We start from the raw sequence: 13,282 nt of genomic DNA on the forward strand, positions 1-13,282 counted from the left end.
TGGGGATGCAGTGCAGTGAGTCCAGAGAGTGCTCTGGCACCACTGGGGATGCAGTACAGTGAGTCCAGAGACTGCACTGGCACCACTGGGGATGCACTGCAGTGAGTCCAGAGAGTGCACTGGCACAACTGGGGATGCACTGCAGTGAGTCCAGAGAGTGCACTGGCACCACTGGTGATGCAGTGCAGTGAGTCCAGTGAATGCACTGGCACCACTGGGGATGCTGTGCAGTGAGTGCAGAGAGTGCACTGGCACCACCTGTGATGCAGTACAGTGTGTCCAGTGAGTGCACTGGCACCACTGGGGATGCAGTGCTGTGACTCCGGAGAGCGCACTGGCACCACTGGGGATGCAGTGTAGTCAGTCCAGTGAGTGCACTGGCACCACTGGGGATGCAGTGCAGTGAGTGCAGAGAGTGCAATGGCACCAATGGGGATGCACTTCAGTGAGTCCAGAGAGTGCACTGGCACCACTGGGGATGCAGTGCAGTGAGTCCAGAGATTGCACTGGCACCACTGGGGATGCAGTGCTGTGACTCCAGAGAGCGCACTGGCACCACTGGACATGCAGTGCAGTGAATGCAGAGAGTGCACTGGCACCACTGGTGATGCACTTCAGTTTGTCCAGAGAGTGCACTGGCACCACTGGGGATGCAGTGCAGTGAGTCCAGAGAGTGCACTGGCACCACTGGGGATGCACTGCAGTGAGTCCAGAGAGTGCACTGGCACCACTGGGGATGCACTGCAGTGAGTCCAGAGAGTGCACTGGCACCACTGGGGCTGCAGTGCAGTGAGTCCAGAGAGTGCACTGGCACCACTGGGGATGCACTGCAGTGAGTCCAGAGATTGCACTGACACCACTGGGGATGCAGTGCAGTGAGTCCAGAGAGTGCACTGGCACCACTGGGGATGCACTACAGTGAGTCCACAGAGTGCACTGGCACCACTGGGGATGCTCTGCAGTGAGTCCAGAGATTGCACTGGCACCACTGGGGATGCAGTGCAGTGAGTGCAGAGAGTGCACTGGCACCACTGGGAATGCACTTCAGTGAGTTCAGAGAGTGCACTTGCACCACTGGGGATGGGTTTCAAGCCAACTGCATTAACCGCTCATGCTTCTTTCTTATGAGACGTTAGTAAACCAATTACATAGCCTTGTCAAGACTAAATCACAGGTAAAAATCCTGTACATCTCATGTGGCCAACCACTCCCAACTAGGATTCCAAGAACCAGGAGGTTCGGTGAAAATAGGGCTAGTGCTATTAGAGGGGTGATTATTAGGGTAAGCCCTAAGCTGTCTTTAATGGAGAAGTATGGGTGGAATGGGATTTTGTCGCAGTCTGATACGATTCCTAGTGGGTTATTTGAGCCTGATTCGTGTAGGAAGGTTAGGTGGACTAGGGTGATTCCTGCAATTAGGAAGGGCAGTAGGAAGTGGATGGCGAAGAATCGGGTTAAGGTTGGATTGTCTACTGAGAATCCTCCTCAGGCTCATTCTACTAGAGTTTGCCCAATGTACGGGATGGCTGAGAATAGGTTGGTGATTACGGTGGCCCCTCAGAATGACATTTGTCCTCATGGTAGGACATACCCTACGAAGGCAGTTGCTATTAGGGTGAGTAGGAGGATTACTCCTGTGTTTCAGGTTTCTTTGTATAGGTAGGAGCCGTAGTAGAGGCCTCGTCCGATGTGTAAGTAGATGCAGATAAAGAAGAGCGAAGCACCGTTGGCGTGGAGGTTGCGGATGAGCCATCCGTACTGGACGTCTCGGCATGTGTGAGCTACTGAGGAGAAGGCGAGTGAAGTGTCTGCGGTGTAGTGTATGGCTAGTAGCAGGCCTGTTAGGATTTGTGTGGCTAAGCAGATGGCTAGAAGGGAGCCGAAGTTTCATCAGGCAGAGATGTTGGAGGGGGCGGGTAGGTCGATTAGGGAGTTGTTGATTATTTTTAGTAGGGGATGGGATTTGCGGATGTTAGGGGCCATTAGTGAGTCTGTGTGTTATTAGGATTATTACCAGGATGGAGAGGGCGAAGGATCCTAGGTAGGCCTTAATTAGCCCTGTGTGTATTGAGGTTGCGGCTTTGCTTGCGGCTACTTGTAGTTCAGCAAGGCCCTCTGGCCCTATTTTTTTGAGTCAGGAGAGGTCGATCAAGTGTAGGGCAATGTTTTGTCCCTTTTCTAGTAGGTTTTTGTAGAAGAATCGGTGTACTAGGGGGGTTGAAGTACCCTAATGCAGAGGAGAAGTTTATGAGGGGGTTTGGTTTGGGGTGAGTGAGGGTGTGTGTTATGTTCGATAGTTCTAGGGCTAGGATGATTCCTAGGATTGTTATGAGGATGGCAGCGGTTTTGGTGATAAGGGGTATGGTTATTGGGGGGGTTTTGGTTGGTGTGATGAAAGAGGTAATGATTATTCCTGCTGTAATGCTGCCTAGGGCGAGTCGGGTTAGGGGGGCGGTGATTAGTGGGTTGTTTTCGTTTATTGATACTATTGGGGGGATTCGGGTTTGTCCAGCTTGGACTAGGATGGTTATGCGGATGCTGTAGGTTGCGGTGAATGCTGTGGCTATAAGGGTTAGGAGTAGGGCTCAAGTATTTAGGTATGATGTGTTTAAGCTTTCGATGATGAGGTCTTTTGAGTAGAATCCGGCTAGGAATGGGGTTCCTATCAGCGCCAGGTTTCCGATGGTTAGGCAGGAAGTAGTGACTGGGAGTATTTTCTGTAGGCCTCCTATCTTTCGGATATCTTGTTCTCCGTTTAGGTTGTGGATGATAGACCCTGAGCATAGGAATAGTATGGCTTTAAAGAAGGCATGGGTTGAGATGTGTAGGAAGGCTAGTTGTGGGAGGTTTAGTCCGATAGTGACTATTATTAGTCCTAGTTGGCTGGATGTTGAGAAAGCAATGATTTTTTTGATGTCATTTTGGGTTAGGGCGCATGTGGCAGCGAATAGGGTTGATAGAGCACCTAGGCATAGGCAGGCAGTTAGGGCTGTCTGGTTGGTGGCTAGCAGGGGGTGCATGCGGATGAGCAGGAAGATTCCGGCTACTACTATGGTACTGGAGTGCAGTAGGGCTGATACTGGGGTGGGGCCTTCTATTGCTGCGGGCAGTCATGGGTGGAGTCCAAATTGGGCGGATTTTCCTGCGGCTGCGAGGATTAATCCTATGAGGGGGAGGATTGGGGTTTGGTGGGGGTGTACGGCTTGTTGGATCTCTCAGGTGTTGAATGTTGAAGCTAGTCATGCTATGCTCAGGGTCAGTCCGACGTCTCCGATTCGGTTGTAGATTACGGCTTGTAGGGCGGCGGTGTTGGCATCTGCTCGGCCTTGTCATCAGCCGATGAGAAGGAAGGACATGATTCGTACTCCTTCCCAGCCTACGAATAGGAGGAATATGTTGTTTGCGGTTGTTAGGAGGAGTATGGCGACTAGGAATGTCAGTAGGTAGGTGAAAAATTTTGTTACGTATGGCTCTGAGGCCATGTATCATATGGCGAATTGTAGGATTGATCATGTTACAAATAGGGCGATAGGAAGAAATGTTATTGAGTATTGGTCTATTTTTAGGCTCAGGGGGATTTTAAAGTTTATAATGAATTTTCACTCCCAGTGGCAGGTGACAGATTCTACTCCCGAGTAGATGAATGCGGTTGTAGGGGCTAGGCTAATTAGGAATGCGGTTTTAACAGCGCGGGTGGTGGCTTGTGGGGTGTTTTTAAAGTTTTTAAATAGAAATGGCAGGATGATTGGGGTTAGGAGGATTGTCAGCGTGAGTAGTGTGAGGGAGTTGATTAGTAGTGTGGGGTTCACTCCTTTTACTTGGATTTGCACCAAGATGGGTGGTTCCTAAGACCAGTGGATTGCTGTTATCCTTTAAAAGTAAGGGGGCTGAGGTTTTAGGCTCAGATGTAAGAGTTAGCAGCTCTTGTTGGTTAAACCCTCCCCTCGGCAGGTAAGAAGGTTTGAACTTCTATTCTTAGAATCACAGTCTAATGTTTGGTTTAAACTATACTTGCATGAGGGGATTCCGGAGATCAGTTCGGGTTTGAGGATTAGGAGGAATATTGGGATAATGTGGAGTGTTATGAGCAGGTGTTCTCGCGTGGTTGAGTTTTGCATAGATGTGATGTGGGAGGGGATTGAGCCTCGTTGGGTCATTAGTAGTATGAATAAGGTGTAGGAGGCGGTTAGTAGGGTTGCGATTCCTGTTAGGATGATCGTGAAGGCAGATCAGTTGAATAAGGTGATTATAATGGTTAGCTCTGCTATGAGGTTTGTTGTTGGGGGTAAGGCTATGTTTGTTAGATTGGCCAGCAATCATCAGGTAGCTATGAGTGGTAGGAGAGGTTGTAGGCCTCGTGTGAGTAGTAGAATTCGGCTGTGCGTACGTTCATAGTTTGTGTTGGCTAGGCAGAATAGTATGGAGGAAGTTAGTCCATGGGAAATTATTAGGATCATTGCCCCTGAGAATGATCAGTGGGTTTGGATTATTCCTGCGGCGATAACTAGGCCTATGTGGCTAACGGATGAATAAGCGATTAGTGATTTTAGGTCTGTCTGTCGTAGGCAGATTGAGCTAGTCATTAGGGCGCCTCATAGGGCCAGGGTTAGGAAGGGGTAGTGCAGGAGGTTGGACAGTGGGCCCATAAATAGAGTGACTCGTATAATTCCGTATCCTCCTAGCTTTAGTAGTAGGGCGGCGAGGAGTATTGAGCCTGCGATGGGTGCTTCTACGTGGGCTTTTGGCAGTCAGAGGTGTAGGCCGTATAGTGGGGCTTTTACTATGAATGCTATGAGCAGTGCTAGACCTGATAGTATTCCTGTCCATGAGGTGGATAGGGTTGGGTGGGTTAGTTGTAGGGTTGGCAGGTGCAGGGTGCCAATTTTCACGTATAGGTGTATGATTGTGATTAGCAGGGGTAGAGAGCTTACTGGCGTGTAGAATAGCAGGTAGATGCCAGCGCTTAGGCGTTCTGGTTGGTTCCCCCATCGGGTGATTAAGATTAGGGTGGGAATGAGGGTTGCTTCAAATGAGATGTAAAATAGTGCTAGTTCTGTGGTGGAAAAGGCTAGTAGGATGAATGGCTGGACTGCGACTAAGGTTGAGATAAAGATTCGTTTGCGTTGTAGGGGTTCTTGTTGCAGGTGGTTTTGGCTTGCTATGATTATGAGTGGGAGTAGTCAGCAGGATAGTACTAGGAGGGGGGATGAGATTTGGTCAATTCCTGTTCAGTTGGATAAAAATTTGTAGGGGTAGTAGGTTGGGATTAATCACTGTAGGCTTAGGGCAGCGATTAGGAGGCTGTATAAGGTGGTGTTAGTCCATAGAAATTTTGGTGGAGACAGCAGGGCTGTTGGAAGAAGTATGATTGTGGGTAGGATGATTTTTAGCATTGCAGGAGGTTTAGGTTGTGTAGATGGTCGGAGCCATGTGTGCGGGTGGAGGCTACTAGGATGGCCAGGCCTGTGCCCGCCTCACACGCTGAGAAGGTTAGCATGAGAATTGGTACCATGGTGAATGAGGAGACTTGGTTTTCGATGGATCATATTGATAGGCCTACGAATATCGATAATATTATGCTTTCAAGGCATAGTAGGGCGGATACTAGGTGGGTTCGGTGGAAGGCTAGTCCTAGTCCGCTGAAAATGAAGGCTGAGTAGAAGCTTAAATGTAGGGGCGACATAAGAAAGTTACAGGGTTGGCTGTAATCTGCTGGGTCGAAACCAGCTATCTTTTTGGTTAGACTAACTTTCTGTTATTCTGCTCATTCTAGGCCCCCTTGAATTCACTCGTAGGCCAGTCCGAGTGTTAGGAGAAGGAGGATCACTACAGTTCAGGTGAGGGTCATTAGGGGGGATTGGAGTTGGACGGCTCATGGCAGGGGGAGTAGGAGGGCGATTTCTAGGTCGAATAGGACGAACAGGATGGCTACTGAGGAAGAATCGGACTGAGAATGGTAATCGAGCAGATCCAAGTGGGTCGAATCCACATTCGTACGGTGAGAGTTTCTCTGAGTCGGGGTTTATTTGGGCGAGTCAGAAGTTTAATGCGGTTAGGGCGGCGCTTAGGATTGATGATAGGGCGAATATGAACATGAGTGCGTTCATTGCTCTCCTCTGGGTTTATACCAGATTCTAGAGATTGGAAGTCAATTGTAATTAATATACTAGAAGAGCAAGATCCTCATCAGTAGATGGTTATGTAGAGGAATAGTCAGATGACGTCTACGAAGTGTCAGTATCAGGCTGCTGCCTCGAATCCGAAGTGGTGGTCTGATGTAAAGTGGAACTTGATCAGTCGGAAGAGGCAGACGGTCAGGAAGGAGGATCCGATGATTACGTGGAGTCCGTGGAATCCAGTGGCAACGAAGAAGGTAGATCCGTAGACGCTATCGGCGATTGAGAATGGGGCTTCGTGGTATTCTATTGCTTGTAGGGCTGTGAAGTAGAATCCCAGGAGGATCGTTAGGGTTAGGGCGTGGATGGCGTGTTTTCGGTTTCCTTCTGTGATGCTGTGATGGGCTCACGTTACGGTAACGCCTGAGGCTAGTAGGATGGCTGTGTTTAGTAGGGGGACTTCTATCGGGTTGAGTGGTTTAATTCCTGTTGGGGGTCATTGGCCTCCTAGTTCTGGGGTTGGGGCCAGGCTCGAGTGGAAGAACGCTCAGAAGAACCCTAAGAAGAAGAATGCTTCGGATGTGATGAAAAGGATTATGCCGTATCGTAGGCCTTTTTGGACTGTGGGAGTGTGATGGCCTTGGAAGGTGCTTTCTCGTACAATGTCTCGTCATCATTGGAGTATTACTAGGAGTATTGAGATGAGGCCTAGGGTTAGTAGTATGGATGAGTTGTAGTGGAATCACATGATTAATCCTGAGGTTGTGAGTAGGGCGGCGGCTGCCCCGAAGATTGGTCAAGGGCTTGGGTCAACTATGTGGTATGAGTGTGCTTGGTGTGCCATTAGATGTTTTCTTGTAAGTATAGGCTTAGAAGGAGCACGAAGACGTAGGCCTGGATTATGGCTACTGCTACTTCTAGGATGGTTAGGAGTAGTAGGATGATTATTGTTAGGATGGATACTGCAGGAAGGGTGGGTATTAATGCAATGGAGGCTGTAGAGATGAGTTGGATGAGTAAGTGTCCTGCTGTAAGGTTGGCTGTAAGGCGGACTCCGAGGGCTAGGGGGCGGATTAGTAGGCTGGTTGTTTCGATCAGGATTAGTGCGGGGATTAGGGGTGTAGGGGTACCTTCGGGTAATAGGTGGGCTAAAGAGGCTGATGGTTGGTTTCGTAGGCCTGTTAGTAGTGTGGCGAGCCATAGTGGGAAGGCTAGGGCTATGTTCATAGATAGTTGGGTGGTTGGGGTGAATGTATATGGAAGGAGGCCTAGAAGGTTGATTGTAAGAAGTATGATTATTAGGGATGTAAATATTATGGCTCATTTGTGGCCATTTTTGTTGAGTGGGACTATTAGTTGTTTTGTGATTAGGTGAAGGAGTCATGTTTGGATAGTAGAAAGGCGGTTGTTGATTCATCGGTTGTTTGGGGACGGGAATAGTAGGGCTGGGAAGAGTAGGGATAGTAGGATTAAGGGGATGCCAAATAGATTGGGGCTGGAAAATTGGTCAAAGAAGCTTAGGTTCATGGTCAGGATCATGGTGTGGGTTTGGTAGTGAGGGAGGTCTTATTTGATGGGGGGTTGGTTGTGGTGAAGGCTAGTAGTTTTGGTTGGATGAGGAGTGCTAGGGTTAATCAGGTTATAATTATGATTGAAAATCATGGTGCGGGGTTAAGCTGTGGCATATCATTAAGGAGGGGGAAGTCCCTCTTTGGCTAGCTTAAAAGGCTAGTGCTGTTGCATAGCTTCTTAATGATTAGGATGATGATAGAAGGGACGATCAGGCCTCGAAATGTGGGAGTGGGGTTGATTCTACTACAATGGGTATGTAGCTGTGATTAGCCCCGCAAATTTCTGAGCATTGTCCGTAAAAAATCCCAGGCCGGGTGGTAATGAATGAAGTTTGGTTTAGTCGGCCTGGGATTGCGTCTGTTTTAACTCCGAGCGTTGGGACTGCTCAGGAGTGGAGTACGTCTCCTGCAGTAATGATCACGCGGATGGGGGATTCTATTGGGATAACTACGCGGTGGTCAACTTCTAGCAGTCGGAAGTGGCCGTTGGGTAAGTCTGGGGTGGGCACTATGTAGGAGTCGAATGATAGGTCTTTGAAGTCTGTGTATTCGTAGCTTCAGTATCATTGGTGGCCGATGGCTTTTAGGGTGAGGTCTGGTTCATCGATTTTGTCCATTATGTAGAGGATTTGTAGGGATGGGAGGGCGAGGAGTACCAGGACGATAGCAGGTAGGATTGTCCAGATCAGCTCTACTTCTTGGGCGTCTACAGCATTGGACGAGAGTTTTTCTGTTAGTATGTGGGCTAAAAGGTAGAGAACTAGGCTGCAGATAGCTAGGGCAACGATTAGGGCGTGGTCGTGGAATTCAACGAGTTCTTCTATGATGGGTGATGAGGCGTCTTGGAATCCTAGTTGGGAGTGGTTGGCCACATGAGATGTACAGGATTTTTACCTGTGATTTAGTCTTGACAAGGCTATGTAATTGGTTTACTAACGTCTCATAAGAAAGAAGCATGAGCGGTTAATGCAGTTGGCTTGAAACCAGCATGTGAGGGTTCGATTCCTTCCTTTCTTGTACTTGGACGAAGGCCGGTTCCTCGAAAGTATGGTATGGGGGAGGGCAGCCGTGGATTCATTCAACGTTTGTGGTAGTTAGTTCTGGTTGTAGGACTTTTCGTTTGGCCGAAAAGGCTTCTCAGATGATGAATATTAGTATGATTACGGCTACTATTGAGATTAGGGAGCCGATGGAGGAAATGGTGTTTCATAGTGTGTAGGCGTCGGGATAGTCCGAGTATCGTCGGGGTATTCCTGCTAGGCCTAGGAAGTGCTGGGGGAAGAACGTTAGGTTTACTCCTGTAAATATTACCCCGAAGTGGGCTTTAGCTCATGTTTGGTGTAGGGTAAACCCAGTGAGTAGTGGGAATCAGTGAGTAAATCCTGCTAGAATGGCAAAGACGGCGCCTATGGATAGGACGTAGTGGAAGTGGGCAACTACGTAGTACGTGTCGTGCAGGGCGATGTCTAGGGAAGAGTTTGCAAGAACGATTCCTGTTAATCCTCCGATGGTAAATAGGAAGATAAATCCTAGAGCTCATAGTATTGGGGGGGTCTCATTTGATTGTTCCTCCGTGCAGGGTGGCTAGTCAGCTAAATACTTTGATTCCGGTAGGGATGGCAATGATTATAGTGGCTGATGTAAAGTAGGCTCGGGTATCAACGTCTATTCCTACTGTAAACATGTGGTGAGCTCAGACGATGAATCCTAGGAAGCCGATGGATAGTATGGCTCAGACTATTCCCATGTAGCCGAAGGGCTCCTTTTTGCCTGAGTAGTACGTGACTACGTGTGAGATGATTCCAAACCCCGGTAGGATCAGAATATAGACTTCTGGGTGTCCGAAGAATCAGAATAGGTGTTGGTACAGGATTGGGTCTCCTCCTCCAGCGGGGTCGAAGAATGTGGTGTTTAGGTTTCGATCAGTTAGTAATATTGTAATACCGGCGGCGAGTACGGGGAGTGATAGAAGGAGTAGGATGGCGGTAATTAGTACGGATCAGACAAATAGTGGGGTTTGGTATTGTGAGAGTGCGGGGGCTTTTATGTTGATGGCTGTGGTGATAAAGTTGATGGCCCCAAGGATGGAGGAGATACCGGCTAAGTGGAGTGAGAAGATAGCCAGGTCTACTGAAGCTCCGGCGTGGGCAAGGTTACCTGCTAGGGGAGGGTAGACAGTTCAGCCTGTGCCGGCGCCAGTTTCTACAGTGGATGAGGCTAGTAGGAGGAGGAATGATGGGGGGAGGAGTCAAAAGCTTATGTTGTTTATTCGCGGGAATGCTATGTCGGGGGCACCGATTATGAGGGGGACTAATCAGTTGCCGAATCCTCCGATCATGATGGGTATGACTATAAAGAAGCTTATTACAAAGGCGTGAGCGGTAACGATTACATTGTAAATTTGGTCGTCGCCTAGGAGAGTTCCTGGTTGTCCTAGTTCTGCGCGGATTAATAGGCTGAGTGCGGTGCCGACTATTCCTGCTCATGCCCCGAAGATGAGGTACAGGGTGCCAATATCCTTATGGTTAGTGGAAAATAGTCATCGGTTGATGAAGGTGACGGGTAAGATGGCTGAGTGTTGAAGCGTTAGGCTGTAGTCCTTTTTACAGAGGTTTAATTCCTCTTCTTATCGGCTCTGTAGTGAAATTCATGTTGAGTTGCAAGCTCATCGATGCGCACTAGGGTGCGTCAGGGTCTTTGTAGGCAGAAGCCAATTGGTTTAGGCATTTAGCTGTTAACTAGAGTTTTGTGGGATCGAAGCCCATCTGTCTAGGGAGGCTTTAGCTTAATTAAAGCGTCTGACTTGCATTCAGAAGATACAGGTTAATATTCTGTAAGTCTTAATGTGCAGAAACTAAGAGGGTTTAACTCTTATTTAAGGCTTTGAAGGCCTTCGGTTTGGGGTGTTATCCTAAGTTTCTAGACAATGGCATGTATTATTGGGGACAGGGGAAGTAAGAGGATTGATAGTGAGGCAAGGACCGCAGTAGGTGTGCTTGGGGCTTTGCTAGTGTATCATTGTTTTATGTGGTTAGAGGAGTTGGGGGGAAGGGTAATTGTTGAGTGGTATGCGAGGCGTAGGTAGAAGAAGAGGCTGAGCAGTGATAGCATGGCAATTGCCATGGCTGCTGGTGTTATTTCCTGTTTAGTTAGTTCTTGGATGATAAGTCACTTTGGTATAAAGCCTGTTAATGGGGGGAGGCCTGCTAGGGATAAAAGTACTAGTATTAGGGTGGCGTTTAGCACTGGGGTTTTTGTTCATGAGGTTGTGATCATGGATAGGTTAAGGGCTTTGATTTTGTTAAGGGCTAGGAATACGGCTGATGTTATGATTGTGTATAGGTAGAAGGTAAGTAAGGCCAATTTGGGGCTGTAAACTAGGATGATGGCGATTCAGCCTAAGTGGGAGATGGACGAGAAGGCTAGGATTTTGCGTGTTTGTGTTTGGTTCAGTCCTATTCAGCCTCCTAGTGCTGTTGAGGCTAGGGCCATGGCGGTGAGTAGAGCTGGGTCGAGGGATTTGGATGTTAGTAGGAGCAGGGTTAGTGGGGGGAATTTTATGAGGGTCGAGAGTAGCAGGGCTGTTATTAGTGGCGATCCTTGTAGTACTTCTGGGAATCAGAAGTGAAATGGCACTAGGCCCAGTTTAATAGCGATTGCTGCTGTCAGTAGTAGACAGGAGGTTGGGTGGTTTATTTGTGTGATGTCTCATTGGCCGGTGACTCAGGCATTGGTTATGCTAGAGAATAGGACCAGGGCGGAAGCAGCTGCTTGGGTTAGGAAGTATTTCGTTGCGGCTTCTACTGCTCGTGGGTGGTGGGATTTGGCAATTAGGGGAATGATGGCTAGTGCGTTGATCTCCAGTCCTGTCCAGGCCAGAACTCAGTGGTTGCTGGAAATTGTGATTGTGGTGCCCAAGATGAGGCTGAAGGTTATGATTGGGGTCGCGTAAGGGTTCATTAGTAGAGGAGGGGGTTAAACCATCATTTTCGGGGTATGGGCCCGATAGCTTGATTAGCTGACTCTACTAGAAAATAATATAAGGGAAGTATGGAGAATTTTGATTTCTCTTGTGTGGGTTCAATTCCTACTTTTCTAAGGTCAACAGGAAATGAGAGGGCTGTTATACCTCTATGTTCACTTTATCATAGTGACCCTTTGTAGTTCAGGCACATTTCCTTATGTAAGGAGGTAGGCCTGCATAGCAGATAGGTATGCTGATGTGTCAGAGGCACAGAGCTAGTGTGAGGGGTAGGAAGTTTTTTCATAGTAGGTGCATTAGTTGGTCATATCGGAATCGTGGGTATGAAGCTCGGACCCATAAGAAACCAGAAGATAGTAGGAGGACTTTTGTGGCTAGGATGACGGGGAATAGTTCTGTGGGTGGCCCTAGGGCGCTTGGGTTTAGGAATATGATGGCTGTAAGTGTATTTATTAGCATAATGTTCGCATATTCAGCTAGGAAGAATAAGGCGAAGGGTCCTGCGGCGTATTCAACGTTAAACCCTGAGACTAGCTCAGATTCACCCTCTGTGAGGTCAAAAGGAGCTCGGTTTGTCTCTGCTAGGGTGGATACGTATCATATTATTGCTAGGGGTCATGAGGAGAAAATGAAGTATAGAGGCTCCTGTGCGATGGCAAAGGAGCTGAGTGTGTAGCTTCCGCTTAGTATGATTATTGATAGCAGGATTATGGCCAGTGTCACTTCGTATGAAATGGTCTGTGCTACTGCCCGTAGGGCTCCGATTAGTGCGTATTTTGAGTTCGAGGCTCAGCCTGATCATAGGACTGAGTAGACGGCTAGGCTTGACATGGCTATTAGGAAGAGAACTCCGAGGTTTAGATCTGCTAGGGGAAATGGGAGTGGTAGTGGTGCTCAAGTGGTGAGGGCTAGGACAAGGGCTAGTATTGGTATCAGAATGAATAGAAGTGGGGAAGAGGTAGAGGGTCGGATGGGCTCTTTGGTAAATAGTTTCAGTCCGTCCGCAAATGGTTGAAGTAGGCCAAAAGGCCCGACAACGTTAGGGCCTTTGCGGGATTGTATGTAGCTTAGGATTTTCCGTTCTACTAGGGTTAGGAAGGCTACGGCAATCAGGATTGGGATGATGTATAGGAGGGATATAATGAGGCAGCTTAGTGTTGTTATTTGAATCATGGGTGAAGCTAGGGAGAGGATTTGAACCTCTGGGGAAAGGGCTTAAGCCTTCTGCACTTGCCGGGCTCTGCCACTCTAGCTGGTCCTTTTCTAGGATTGAAAGTGGTGGGGGAAGGCCCTCTTCACGGTTTAGTTGGTTTCACTGCTTAGAGGGGGGGGGCGTGCTTGTGGTATTGGCCCCACTTTCCCGGTCCTTTCGTACTGGGGAGAGTGTGTCATAGATAGAAACCGACCTGGATTGCTCCGGTCTGAACTCAGATCACGTAGGACTGTTAATCGTTGAACAAACGAACCCTTAATAGCGGCTGCACCATTAGGATGTCCTGATCCAACATCGAGGTCGTAAACCCCCCTGTCGATATGGGCTCTTGAGGGGGATTGCGCTGTTATCCCTGGGGTAGCTTGGTCCATTAATCAATTATATTGGGTCTGGTCACTGT

General features: G+C 48.4%; 1 long non-coding RNA gene across 1 annotated transcript in view; it reads left to right on the top strand.

Annotated features, from left to right (window-relative positions):
* Positions 1-1,235: 1,235 nt before the first annotated feature.
* LOC310881615 overlaps positions 1,236-13,282 on the top strand; it is a 106,765-nt gene continuing 94,718 nt past the window's right edge. Inside the window, exon 1 of the long non-coding RNA XR_014572470.1 lies at positions 1,236-6,640. This is a non-coding gene — a long non-coding RNA (uncharacterized lncRNA). The remainder of the gene's footprint in view (positions 6,641-13,282) is intronic.

This window comes from Anser anser (assembly GCF_964211835.1).
Source record: "Anser anser genome assembly, chromosome: 14".
NCBI classification, from domain to species: domain Eukaryota; kingdom Metazoa; phylum Chordata; class Aves; order Anseriformes; family Anatidae; genus Anser; species Anser anser.